Source organism: Rutidosis leptorrhynchoides, chromosome 11, assembly GCF_046630445.1.
Source record: "Rutidosis leptorrhynchoides isolate AG116_Rl617_1_P2 chromosome 11, CSIRO_AGI_Rlap_v1, whole genome shotgun sequence".
Classification (NCBI taxonomy): domain Eukaryota; kingdom Viridiplantae; phylum Streptophyta; class Magnoliopsida; order Asterales; family Asteraceae; genus Rutidosis; species Rutidosis leptorrhynchoides.
The window spans coordinates 26,847,307-26,862,670 of record NC_092343.1 but is presented as its reverse complement, the minus strand read 5'-3'; positions in this window follow the sequence as shown (position 1 = coordinate 26,862,670).

Genomic DNA, 15,364 nt, shown 5'->3' with positions numbered 1-15,364 from the left:
ATGAAATATCTCATAAAATTACAAAAATATGAGTAATCATTCATGACTTATTTACATGAAAACAAAATTACATATCCTTTATATCTAATCCATACACCAACGACCAAAAACACCTACAAACACTTTCATTCTTCAATTTTCTTCATCTAATTGATCTCTCTCAAGTTCTATCTTCAAGTTCTAAGTGTTCTTCATAAATTCCAAAAGTTCTAGTTTCATAAAATCAAGAATACTTTCAAGTTTGCTAGCTCACTTCCAATCTTGTAAGGTGATCATCCAACCTCAAGAAATCTTTGTTTCTTACAGTAGGTTATCATTCTAATACAAGGTAATAATCATATTCAAACTTTGGTTCAATTTCTATAACTATAACAATCTTATTTCAAGTGATGATCTTACTTGAACTTGTTTTCGTGTCATGATTCTGCTTCAAGAACTTCGAGCCATCCAAGGATCCATTGAAGCTAGATCCACTTTTTTCTTTTCCAGTAGGTTTATCCAAGGAACTTAAGGTAGTAATGATGTTCATAACATCATTCGATTCATACATATAAAGTTATCTTATTCGAAGGTTTAAACTTGTAATCACTAGAACATAGTTTAGTTAATTCTAAACTTGTTCGCAAACAAAAGTTAATCCTTCTAACTTGACTTTTAAAATCAACTAAACACATGTTCTATATCTATATGATATGCTAACTTAATGATTTAAAACCTGGAAACACGAAAAACACCGTAAAACCGGATTTACGCCGTCGTAGTAACACCGCGGGCTGTTTTGGGTTAGTTAATTAAAAACTATGATAAACTTTGATTTTAAAGTTGTTATTCTGAGAAAATGATTTTTATTATGAACATGAAACTATATCCAAAAATTATGATTAAGCTCAAAGTGGAAGTATGTTTTCTAAAATGGTCATCTAGACGTCGTTCTTTCGACTCAAATGACTACCTTTACAAAAACGACTTGTAACTTATTTTTCTGACTATAAACCTATACTTTTTATGTTTAGATTCATAAAATAGAGTTCAATATGAAACCATAGCAATTTGATTCACTCAAAACGGATTTAAAATGAAGAAGTTATGAGTAAAACAAGATTGGATAATTTTTCTCATTTTAGCTACGTGAAAATTGGTAACAAATCTATTCCAACCATAACTTAATCAACTTGTATTGTATATTATGTAATCTTGAGATACCATAGACACGTATACAATGTTTCGACCTATCATGTCGACACATCTATATATATTTCGGAACAACCATAGACACTCTATATGTGAATGTTGGAGTTAGCTATACAGGGTTGAGGTTGATTCCAAAATATATATAGTTTGAGTTGTGATCAATATTGAGATACGTATACACTGGGTCGTGGATTGATTCAAGATAATATTTATCGATTTATTTCTGTACATCTAACTGTGGACAACTAGTTGTAGGTTATTAACGAGGACAGCTGACTTAATAAACTTAAAACATCAAAATATATTAAAAGTGTTGTAAATATATTTTGAACATACTTTGATATATATGTATATATTGTTATAGGTTCGTGAATCAACCAGTGGCCAAGTCTTACTTCCCGACGAAGTAAAAAAATCTGTGAAAGTGAGTTATAGTCCCACTTTTAAAATATAATATTTTTGGGATGAGAATACATGCAGGTTTTATAAATGATTTACAAAATAGACACAAGTACGTGAAACTACATTCTATGGTTGAATTATCGAAATCGAATATGCCCCTTTTTATTAAGTCTGGTAATCTAAGAATTAGGGAACAGACACCCTAATTGACGCGAATCCTAAAGATAGATCTATTGGGGTTAACAAACCCCATCCAAAGTACCGGATGCTTTAGTACTTTCGAAATTTATATCATATCCGAAGGGTGTCCCGGAATGATGGGGATATTCTTATATATGCATCTTGTTAATGTCGGTTACCAGGTGTTCACCATATGAATGATTTTTATCTCTATGTATGGGATGTGTATTGAAATATGAAATCTTGTGGTCTATTGTTACGATTTGATATATATAGGTTAAACCTATAACTCACCAACATTTTTGTTGACGTTTAAAGCATGTTTATTCTCAGGTGAATACTAAGAGCTTCCGCTGTTGCATACTAAAATAAGGATAAGATTTGGAGTCCATGTTTGTATGATATTGTGTAAAAACTGCATTCAAGAAACTGATTTCGTTGTAACATATTTGTATTGTAAACTATTATGTAATGGTCGTGTGTAAACAGGATATTTTAGATTATCATTATTTGATAATCTACGTAAAGCTTTTTAAACCTTTATTTATGAAATAAAGGTTATGGTTTGTTTTAAAAATGAATGCAGTCTTTGAAAAACGTCTCATATAGAGGTCAAAACCTCGCAACGAAATCAATTAATATGGAACGTTTTTAATCAATAAGAACGGGACATTTCAGTTGAAACTCAAACGCAGTTTTTCACATCTCAAAAACAAACTAATGAACAAAATGCTCAAGCATTTAGAAATCAACAAGCTTCTATTCAAAATCTGGAACAAGAAGTAAGTAACCTAGCAAGGTTAATAGGTGAAAGAAAACCGGGAAGTCTACCTAGTGATACAAATGCTAACCCCCGTAATGAAACAGCTAAAGCCATTACCACAAGAAGTGGTACAACACTTAAACCATCTGAAATACCTGTAACTTCTGATGAAGCTATTCCTACTCCACAAGAACCACAACCTGATCAAGATAAGGAAAAAGAACCGGTAGTTGAAAATGTTAATGAAGATAACACAGTTAAGGATAAACCTTATGTTAAACCATAGCAACCAGCACTTCCTTACCCGAGTAAAATGAAGAAAGAGAAACTTGAAGTCGAGCAATCCAAATTCTTGGATATGTTTAAACAGATAAATGTAAATCTTCCTTTCATTGATGTGATTTCAGGAATGCCTAGATATGCTAAATTCTTGAAAGATCTAATCTCAAATAGAAAGAAAATGGAAGAACTCTCGGCTGTTACTATGAATGCTAATTGTTCAGCAGTGCTGTTGAATAAGATACCAGAAAAATTATCTGATCCAGGAAGCTTCACAATTCCATGTTTTCTGGATAGTCTTAGTTCAATAGAAGCATTGGCAGACTTAGGTGCTAGTATAAATTTAATGCCGTATTCACTATACGCTAAACTAGACCTTGGAGAATTGAAACCAACCAGAATAAGCATACAACTAGCCGATAGATCAATAAAATATCCTAGAGGGATAATGGAGAACATGCTAGTTAAAGTTGGTACTTTAGTATTTCCAGTAGATTTTGTTGTTTTGGACATGGAAGAAGATTCTCAAGTTCCTCTCATATTAGAAAGACCATTCTTAAACACGGCTAAAGCAATGATAGACGTGTTCGGTAAGAAATTGACCCTAAGTATAGAGGATGAGAGTGTTACCTTTTCAGTTGATAGAGCAATGCAACAACCACAATCTGCAGATGATACATGTTATTATATTCAAACTATAGATGCACATGCAGAATTATTAGAAGAATTTCCAGAATTACAAGGAACAGGAGAATGTTCTTTAGGAGAAGGTAATGAACCAATTGATGAAGCTGAAATGTTAGCTACACTTATAGCTAATGGATATGAACCAACAACAGAAGAAATTCAAATGCTAAAAGAAGAAGACAGATATCGATATAAATCATCGATAGAAGAACCTCCGAAATTAGAGTTAAAGCCACTTCCAAACCATTTGGAATACGCTTATTTACATGGTGAATCTGAATTACCTGTAATAATATCGTCTTCTCTTACTGAAAATGAGAAATCACAACTCATTTCAGTGTTGAAAGCTCATAAACCAGCCATTGCATGGAAGATTCATGATATTAAAGGAATAAGTCCTTCGTATTGCACACATAAAATCCTTATGGAAGAAGGTCATAAAACGTATGTGCAACGCCAACGAAGACTAAATCCTAATATGCAAGATGTAGTAAAAAAAAGAGATTATTAAACTGCTAGATGCAGGTTTAATTTATCCAATTTCTGATAGTCCATGGGTAAGCCCAGTTCAATGCGTACCTAAGAAGGGTGGCATGACTGTCATTACAAATGAGAAAAATGAGCTTATTCCTACTAGGACTGTAACAGGATGGCGTGTATGTATTGATTATAGAAAATTAAATGACGCCACCAGAAAAGATCACTTTCCCTTACCTTTCATAGATCAAATGTTGGAAAGATTAGCCGGAAATAGTTACTATTGTTTTCTAGATGGATTTTCCGGATATTTTCAAATTCCAATAGCACCCGAGGACCAAGAGAAAACCACATTCACGTGCCCTTATGGTACTTTTGCTTACAAACGCATGCCATTTGGACTTTGTAACGCCCCTGCAACCTTTCAAAGGTGTATGATGGTGATTTTTCATGACATGATAGAAGAATGCATGGAAGTATTCATGGATGACTTTTCAGTCTTCGGTGATACATTTGAATCATGTCTAGTTAATCTAGAACGAATGCTAATTAGATGCAAACAATCAAATCTAGTTCTTAATTAGGAGAAATGCCATTTCATGGTTAAAGAAGGCATCGTTCTTGGTCATAAAATTTCAAAAGAAGGAATTGAAGTGGATAGAGCTAAAGTAGATGTAATTGCTAAACTTCCACATCCCACCAATGTTAGAGGAGTTAGGAGTTTTCTAGGGCATGCCGGTTTTTACCGACGTTTCATAAAAGATTTTTCTAAAATTGCCACTCCTATGAATAAACTCCTAGAAAAGGATGCTCCATTCATCTTTTCAGATGAGTGTATCAAATCTTTTAATATTCTTAAAGAGAAACTCACTAATGCACCGATCATGATAACACCAAATTGGAATCTACCATTTGAACTAATGTGCGATGCAAGTGATTTTGCAATGGGAGCCGTTTTAGGACAAAGGATTGAAAAACGATTTCAACCTATATATTATGCTAGTAAGACGTTACAAGGAGCACAAACGAACTATACAACTACTGAAAAAGAACTCCTTGCTATTGTCTTTGCTTTTGACAAATTTCGATCATATCTCGTTCTAGCAAAAACGGTGGTCTATACCGACCATTCTGCTCTTAGATACCTATTTTCAAAACAAGATGCTAAACCAAGATTAATCCGTTGGATCTTACTCTTACAAGAGTTTGATATTGAAATCCGTGATAAAAGAGGAGCAGAAAATCTCGCCGCTGATCATCTTTCTCGTCTTGAAAATCCCGAATTAGAAGTTCTAAATGAATCGGCCATACAAGACAACTTTCCTGATGAATATCTATTGAAGATAGATTATAAAGAAATCCCATGGTTTGCAGACTATGCAAATTATTTAGTATGTGGATTCCTTGAAAAAGGATTATCGTACCAAAAACGAAAGAAATTCTTCAGTGATATAAAACACTATTTTTGGGAAGATCCACATCTGTTTAAAAGTTGTCCCGATGGAATAATACGCTGATGTGTATTTGGAGATGAAGCTAGTAAAATATTAAACCATTGTCACACAGGACCAACAGGAGGGCATTATGGGCCTCAACTCACATCAAGGAAAGTCTACGATGCTGGATTCTATTAGCCTACAATTTTCAAAGACGCACATCTTCTTTGCAAATCCTGTGATGCATGTCAAAGGGTCGGAAAAATAAGTCAACGTGATGAAATGCCACAAAATGTCATCCAAGTATGTGAAGTATTTGACATTTGGGGTATTGACTTTATGGGTCCATTTCCAAAATCTCATAATAATCTATATATACTCGTAGCCATTGATTATGTATCTAAATGGGCGGAAGCACAAGCTCTCCCAACTAACGATGCACGAGTTGTAGTCAACTTTTTAAAACATCTTTTTGCAAGGTTTGGAACACCGAAAGCTTTAATAAGTGATCGGGGTACTCATTTCTGTAATAATCAACTTGAGAAAGTTCTTAAAAGATATGGAGTAACTCATAAAATCTCCACCGCATATCATCCACAAACAAGTGGACAAGTTGAAAATACCAACCGAGCTTTAAAACGTATTCTAGAGAAAACCGTAGGATCAAATCCGAAGGAATGGTCCATTAAATTGGAGGATCCACTCTGGGCTTTTAGAACAGCCTACAAAACTCCAATTGGAACCACACCTTTTAGACTTGTTTATGGAAAAGCATGTCATCTTCCAGTAGAAATTGAACACAAAGCATTTTGGGCTTTGAAAACATGTAATCTTGATTTACATGAAGCTGGACGTCTACGATTAAGTCAACTAAATGAATTAGAAGAATTAAGACATGAAGCATACGAAAATTCGTTAATCTATAAGGAAAGAACGAAGAAATGGCATGATAAAAGAATCAGAAGTTCAAAAGAATTTAAAGAAGGAGACAGAGTTCTTCTTTTCAATTCACGATTCAAGCTATTTCCTGGAAAATTGAAATCAAGATGGTCTGAACCATTCATAGTCAAAAGAGTTTTTCCATACGGAACGATAGAATTAATAAATTCAAATGGGATTGAATTTAAAGTTAATGGTCACAGAGTTAAACATTACATACATGGTCCGATGGAAGTCGACAACGAAGTTAATCACAATTTCGACACCACAGCTAACTAAGTGTGGGGAGAATCAAGTCTTTAAAGGATAATATGTATTTCTGTTAGAGTTAGATTGTCTGTTTTCGTGTAGTTCTCGAAAATGGAACCCGAATGGTCTTTCCCTAGCAGACCCTAAAGAACTAGTCTTCTCCCCCCATTCTGAATTTTTTTTTTTTTTTTAGGTTTTTAGGAAATGAAGACTGCCTGTGAACTAAACCATGGTCTAATGCTACACGCTTTGATCACTAAACGTAATAATGACATACTACCGAGTGAACTAGTATCAGTAATCAGAGAAAGAATGGACGGAGTTAGAAAAGAATCCAGATGCGAAGATAATAAATTACAATTTGGTAAAGGAAAATCAAAATCCGCAGCAAAAAGAAGAGCACGACACCTAGAAAGATGTCACAAATGCGGAAAATGGTCACATGGAGGTAAATGTTCAAATAATCAAACTATTCAAACACCGAATTTGTTACTTTATGCAGAGACGGACCGTTCATATGTTTAGAAGAAAAGACACTGAATGCTCGAGGTTACGCCGATGTAGCTATGGAAAACCAATTAAACCGACTATCTTATGAATGGGATAGATCATATAATTAAGAAATCTATTTCACAGGTATGTTTGTACAGTTTTTATTTTTTTATTTTTTTTATTATTTTTAACCTTTTGATAATAAACGCTAATTTGTTCGCTAAAAAGTATTAAATTGGTATTGAATAAAATTAGGTTTGGCGACCGAAATTATTGATATCATTCAAAAATTTATTACATCACTGCGAAATTTAACGTTTATTCTTAAGGTATAAATATCTTTAATCAATCAACCCAAAATATTTCAAAAATTCGTCATGAGTTAAATTAGGTCTTGGAACCAAAATTACTTTACCGAAAAGAGGGGCGCATATTTTTGATAATATTTGATTGATTAAAGTGGGATAAAAAGCCAAAAAGATTTTTAATTTTATTTTTACCATATTTTTAAAATTAATATTTAAATCTTAAATTAATATTGTAAACTTTGTAAAAAACAATATTTTTAAAATTGTAAATATTTGAATTTTTAAATTAAGTTTGGTGTGAATTTTTAATTTTTAAAATATGAATTTTTAATTTTATGCATTTCAAATTTTAAGTTTGGTGTGATTTTTTAATATTAATTTTGAATTTTATATTTAAATTGTGTGAATTTAAAAACAAAAATTTACTTTATCTCATTAAGTTAAAAATATGATTTTTAAAATTCGTCGTAAGTTGAAGACTAGGTCTTTAAACCGAAATTGCTTTACCCGAGGGAGGGACGAGAACTTTTATTATCATTATTTTTAATCTTATTGAATTAAAGTATGCCAAAAACATTAAAAAACCCAAAAATCTTTACTTTTAAAAACCGCGCTTTGATTTGACAAAATTTTAAAATTTTGTCGAGGGACAGACTAGGACAACGATCCGAAACGCCCTCGCTCCTAAAGGAAATCAAATTTTTAAAATTTAAATAATTATAAGTTTTATAAAGTATAAGGTTTTATAAAAAAAAAAAAAAAAAAAAGCTGAAAACACTGTACCCGGACCCCCATGCGATCGCATGGGTTTTACACTTCAACTCCATGCGATCGCATGAAGCTGAAATCCAGGCCTGATACAAAGACAGTCGACTGGTCTGTCTTTCTCCACAAAAACACACACATACCCGAAAAAACTCTCAAATCTTCACCAAATTTCGCCAAAATTCACCGTAATTCGTCATTTTTCTTGCTCTAATCATGCCTAGATTCTCATTCCTCAGCAAATTGGTAAAAATTACACCACTAAACTCTATTAATTCCTAGTTTTTGTGATAATTACCAATTTTTTACCTAATGCAATTTTGTTAATTTCTAGTGTAATTAGTGTTAAATTGTTAGTATTTTATGCATGTATAACCTAGATTGATGCTATTTAACATGATTTGAAGCCAAAAACTTCAAAATTTTTAGAAATCTAGGGTTTGTGTTCTTGAGCAATTTGGGGCTTTTTGATATAAACAGGTTATGGCCGATTTTTATGAATTATTGCTAAATTGAGTAGTGTAACATGTTTAGATAGTTAAATGATCCAAACAATGATCCTAAACATGATTTTTGGAGATTAAAGTGGACTTTTTAAGTCCAAAATTCATGAACTTGATTTATTTGATATATTTTCCATTTGAGACTTGTTTAATTATTAGTAATGAATATTTTGACATGTTATTTGAGTTAAATGCTTATGAATTTTGTATACATTTTCATATGTGCTTATTTGAAAAATGTAGAATTGTGAAAAATTGTGAAAATGTGTATAAGTTTAATTTTGATTTAACATGTTATAGTGATTGTTTTAAGTTGTTATTTTGCTAACACTAATGCATATTTGGATGCACAATTTTTGTGTTTAATGTGTTTTACAGAGAGCCGACACTGGAGGTTCAAGAGCATCATCATCTAGACGACCAGCACAAGCACCAGAACCAGAACCAGAAATGCAACACGAACAAGAACCGCAACAGGAACAACAACAGCCTGATCAGCACATACCTTATTATGATCCAGTACAGTCTGTTGATGAATTCATAGTATTCCCAATGAGGCCGCCAGTAGAATTCCCAACGATTCCTGAGCACACTCTACATCCTAATCTGAGATTTGATAGAAGATGGAGAGATTACGAGACATATCAAAGGAACAAATTCAAATTGGTAACAAAAAATGTAGAGGTGTCAAGGGTAATTGATTGGGCCCCTTTGGAAACGGTCCATCTAGCTGACCGTGTTAGACAGCTTTTAGTTCAAAGGTATGGCAGTTCTTCTTTTACAGATTGGAAACGGTCCATCGTTGCGTAAAATAGCATTTGGGTTCCCCGCAATATATGCGTCAAAGTAAACACATCGTAACTTATGGATTTCCCAATGTGATATCCCCCATCTTTCGAACGAAAGCCTTTTATAAACCAAGGCATTCTTTGAACGTTCTTCGAATGTCTTACAAACTGATCTCGCCTTAAATAGTTGTGCCGAGGAATTCTGACCGACTCTAGACAAGATTTCATCAATCATGTCTCCGGGTAGGTCTCTTAAAATATTGGGTTGTCTATCCATTTTGTGTTTTTATACTGTAAAATGGACAAGAGTTAGATTCATAAAAAAATACTTATTAATACAAACAATTTTTACATATATCATAAAGCATAAGCACACTATATTACATATATTACACCACACGAATACAACTATCTTATTCCGACTCGCTCGTTTCTTCTTCATCGGTTTTGGTTCGTTTTTCCAAGTTTCTAGGGATATATGATGTTCCCCTAATACGAGCCATCGTTTTCCACATTGGTTTAGAAAAACCTGGTGGTTTAGAGGTTCCCGGGTTATTGTCACAACTTAAGGACTTCGGTGGTTGACGATACATATAAAGTTCATCGGGGTTGAAATTAGATTTCTCTATTTTTATGCCCTTTCCCTTATTATTTTCTTTTGCCTTTTTAAATTCAGTTGGGGTAATTTCTATAACATCATCGGAATTCTCGTCGGAATCCGATTCATCGGAGAATTGGTAATCCTCCCAATATTTTGCTTCCTTGGCGGAAACACCATTGACCATAATTAACCTTGGTCGGTTGGTTGAGGATTTTCTTTTACTTAACCGTTTTATTATTTCCCCCACCGGTTCTATTTCTTCTTCCGGTTCCGATTCTTCTTCCGGTTCCGACTCTTCTTCCGGTTCCGACTCTTCTTCCGGTTCCTCTTCGGGAACTTGTAAATCAGTCCACGAATCATTCCAATTTACATTTGACTCTTCATTATTATTAGGTGAGGCAATGGAACTTGTTCTAGAGGTAGACATCTATCACATAATATCAAACACGTTAAGAGATTAATATATCACATAATATTCACATGTTAAAAATATATAGTTTCCAACAAAATTTGTTAAGCAATCATTTTTCAAGTAAACACGGTCGAAGTCCAGACTCACTAATGCATCCTAACAAACTCGATAAGACACACTAATGCAAAATTCTGGTTCTCAAAGACCAACGCTCGGATACCAACTGAAATGTCTCGTTCTTATTGATTAAAAACGTTCCATATTAATTGATTTCGTTGCGAGGTTTTGACCTCTATATGAGACGTTTTTCAAAGACTGCATTCATTTTAAAACAAACCATAACCTTTATTTCATCAATAAAGGTTTAAAAAGCTTTACGTAGATTATCAAATAATGATAATCTAAAATATCCGGTTTACACACGACCATTACATAATGGTTTACAATACAAATATGTTACAACGAAATAAGTTTCTTGAATGCAGTTTTTACACAATATCATACAAGCATGGACTCCAAATCTCGTCCTTATTTAAGTATGCGACAGCGGAAGCTCTTAATAATCACCTGAGAATAAACATGCTTAAAACGTCAACAAAAATGTTGGTGAGTTATAGGTTTAACCTATATATTATCAAATCATAATAATAGACCACAAGATTTCATATTTCAATACACATCCCATACATAGAAATAAAAATCATTCATATGGTGAACACCTGGTAACCGACATTAACAAGATGCATATTTAAGAATATCCCCATCATTCCGGGACACCCTTCGGATATGATATAAATTTCAAAGTACTAAAGCATCCGGTACTTTGGATGGGGTTTGTTAGGCCCAATAGATCTATCTTTAGGATTCGCGTCAATTAGGGTGTCTGTTCCTTAATTCTTAGATTACCAGACTTAATAAAAAGGGGCATATTCGATTTCGATAATTCATCCATAGAATGTAGTTTCACGTACTTGTGTCTATTTTGTAAATCATTTATAAAACCTGCATGTATTCTCATCCCAAAAATATTAGATTTTAAAAGTGGGACTATAACTCACTTTCACAGTTTTTTTTTTTACTTCGTCGGGAAGTAAGACTTGGCCACTGGTCGATTCACGAACTTATAACAAATATGTACATATATATCAAAGTATGTTCAAAATATATTTACAACACTTTTAATACATTTTAATGTTTTAAGTTTATTAAGTCAGCTGTCCTCGTTAGTAACCTACAACTAGTTGTCCACAGTTAGATGTACATAAATAAATCGATATATATTATCTTGAATCAATCCACGACCCAGTGTATACATATCTCAGTATTGATCACAACTAAAACTATATATATTTTGGAATCAACCTCAACCCTGTATAGCTAACTCCAACATTCACATATAGAGTGTCTATGGTTGTTCCGAAATATATATAGATGTGTCGACATGATAGGTCGAAACATTGTATACGTGTCTATGGTATCTCAAGATTACATAATATACAATACAAGTTGATTAAGTTATGGTTGGAATAGATTTGTTACCAATTTTCACGTAGCTAAAATGAGTAGTTTTTACCAATTTTGTTTTGCTCGCCATTTCTTCGTTTCTAATCCGTTTTGAGTGATTTAAGCGGCCACGGTTTCGTATTGAACTTGAATTTATGAAACTAAACAGAAAAGGTATAGGTTTATAGTCGGAAATACAAGTTACAAGTCGTTTTTGAAAGAGGTAGTCATTTCCGTCGAAAGAACGACATCTTGATGACTGTTTTGAAAAACATACTTTCACTTTGAGTTTAACCATGATTTTTGGATATGGTTTCATGTTCATAAGAAAAATCATTTTCCCATAAGTATAGCTTTTAAATCAAAGTTTTTCATAGTTTTTAATTATCCAAACCAAAACAGCCCCCGGTTGTAACTACGACGGCGTAAATCCGGTTTTATGGTGTTTATCGTGTTTCCGGGTTTTAAATCATTAAGTTAGCATATCATATAGATATAGATCATGTGTATAGTTGATTTTAAAAGTGTAGTTAGAAGGATTAACTTTATTTGCGAACAAGTTTAGAATTAACTAAACTATGTTCTAGTGATTACTAGTTTACCACTTCGAATATGATAGCTTTTTATGTATGAATTGAATGATGTTATGAACATCATTACTACCTTAAGTTCCTTGGATAAACCTACTGGAAAAGAGAAAAATGGATCTAGCTTCAACGGATCCTTGGATGGCTCGAAGTTCTTGAAGCAGAATCATGACACGAAAATAAGTTCAAGTAAGATCATCACTTGAAATAAGATTGTTATAGTTATAGAAATTGAACCAAAGCTTGAATATGATTATTACCTTGTATTAGAATGATAACCTACTGTAAGAAACAAAGATTTCTTAAGGTTGGATGATCACCTTACAAGATTGGAAGTGAGCTAGCAAACTTGAAAGTATTCTTGATTTTATGTAACTAGAACTTGTAGAATTTATGAAGAACACATAGAACTTGAAGATAGAACTTGAGAGAGATCTATTAGATGAAGAAAATTGAAGAATGAAAGTGTTTGTAGGTGTTTTTGGTCGTTGTGTATGGATTAGATATAAAGGATATGTAATTTTATTTTCATGTAAATAAGTCATGAATGATTACTCATATTTTTGTAATTTTATGAGATATTTCATGCTAGTTGTCAAATGATGGTTCCCACATGTGTTAGGTGACTCACATGGACTGCTAAGAGCTGATCATTGGAGTGTATATACCAATAGTACATACATCTAAAAGTTGTGTATTGTACGAGTACGAATACGGGTGCATACGAGTAGAATTGTTGATGAAACTGAACGAGGATGTAATTGTAAGCATTTTTGTTAAGTAGAAGTATTTTGATAAGTGTCTTGAAGTCTTTCAAAAGTGTATAAATACATATTAAAACACTACATGTATATACATTTTAACTGAGTCGTTAAGTCATCGTTAGTCGTTACATGTAAGTGTTGTTTTGAAACCTTTAGGTTAACGATCTTGTTAAATGTTGTTAACCCAATGTTTATAATATCAAATGAGATTTTAAATTATTATATTATCATGATATTATGATGTATGAATATCTCTTAATATGATATATATACATTAAATGTCGTTACAACGATAATCGTTACATATATGTCTCGTTTAAAAATCATTAAGTTAGTAGTCTTGTTTTTACATATGTAGTTCATTGTTAATATACTTAATGATATGTTTACTTATCATAATATCATGTTAACTATATATATATCCATATATATGTCATCATATAGTTTTTACAAGTTTTAACGTTCGTAAATCACCGGTCAACTTGGGTGGTCAATTGTCTATATGAAACCTATTTCAATTAATCAAGTCTTAACAAGTTTGATTGCTTAACATGTTGGAAACACTTAATCATGTAAATATTAATTTCATAATATATATATAAACATGGAAAAGTTCGGGTCACTACAGTATCACCACTCGGCTAGTAGTCTTGTAGAATTACTAGCGTTGTTTGGGTCCTAATATCCCAACATTAGTTTTTAAGGACTCATGGCATTAGGCAAATTGTAAATCAAGGAAAGTAAGAAAATCGTTTTCTTTTGCTTTAATATCACTGGTGAACGTTTATTTTTTATATTTAAATGGTTGTTATTTTAATAATAATATACTCGCCTAATAATCATACTTTACTACTCGTATATCATTTAAAACTATAAAATGATATTGTCACGTCACAATCATCACACTCAAAATATCGAAATAACTCTATGTCATGATCATCATAACGGTTAGCCTAGTCTATTCAATCGGGAAATCATACTTTCACCATCAAAATTGATAAATTCACCTCAAATATGCATTAATTACTTGTTCTGTACAAGTATCTAATGCACAGTTGTGGTGGATCTATCAATTTAGATGATGGAAATATCATCATTTGAATACCTAGAATTGCAACATTACAAAATCCAATACTACTCTAATTGATTGATGAATGGTCAATAAAAATCGATTTCAACCCCATTACCATATCATATCATATAAATTTTACAAATAAATGGACAAGCGGGGGCAGCCGCCCCCAGTAGATTTGCAATTTTCAGTGTAAAAATTTTGGACCATAGCACAAAATAAGACAAGTGGTAAATCGTTTATAGTAGTAGAATATACTGAACAAATATGACATGATGCTCAATTTTGATTTACAACTGATAAATAGGATTCATAATGTGAAACAAATTAACAAAATAAAAGGTTTTCAAACTGACATAAAAGATATACAGTTAATTGTAGTGACCCGAACTTTTCCATGTTTATATATATTAATTGAGATTGATATTTACATGATTAAATGTTTCCAACATGTTAAGCAATCAAACTTGTTAAGACTTGATTAATTGAAATATGTTTCATATAGACAATTGACCACCCAAGTTGACCGGCGATTCGCGAACGTTAAAACTTGTAAAAACGACATGACGATATACATATGGATATACATATGGTTAACATGAGATTATGATAAGTAAGTATCTCCATAAGTATATTAACAATGAGTTATATACATATAAACAAGACTACTAACTTAAGGATTTCGAAACGAGACATATATGTAACGATTATCGTTGTAACGACATTTAAATATATATATATATCATATTAAGATATATTAATATATCATAATATCATGATAATATAATAATTTAACATCTCATTAGATATAATAAACAATGGGTTAACAACATTAATTGAGATCGTTAACTTAAAGGTTTCAAAACAACACTTACATGTAACGACTAACGATGACTTAACGACTCAGTTAAAATGTATATACATGTAGTGTATTTAGATGTATTAAAATACTTTTGGAAGACTTCA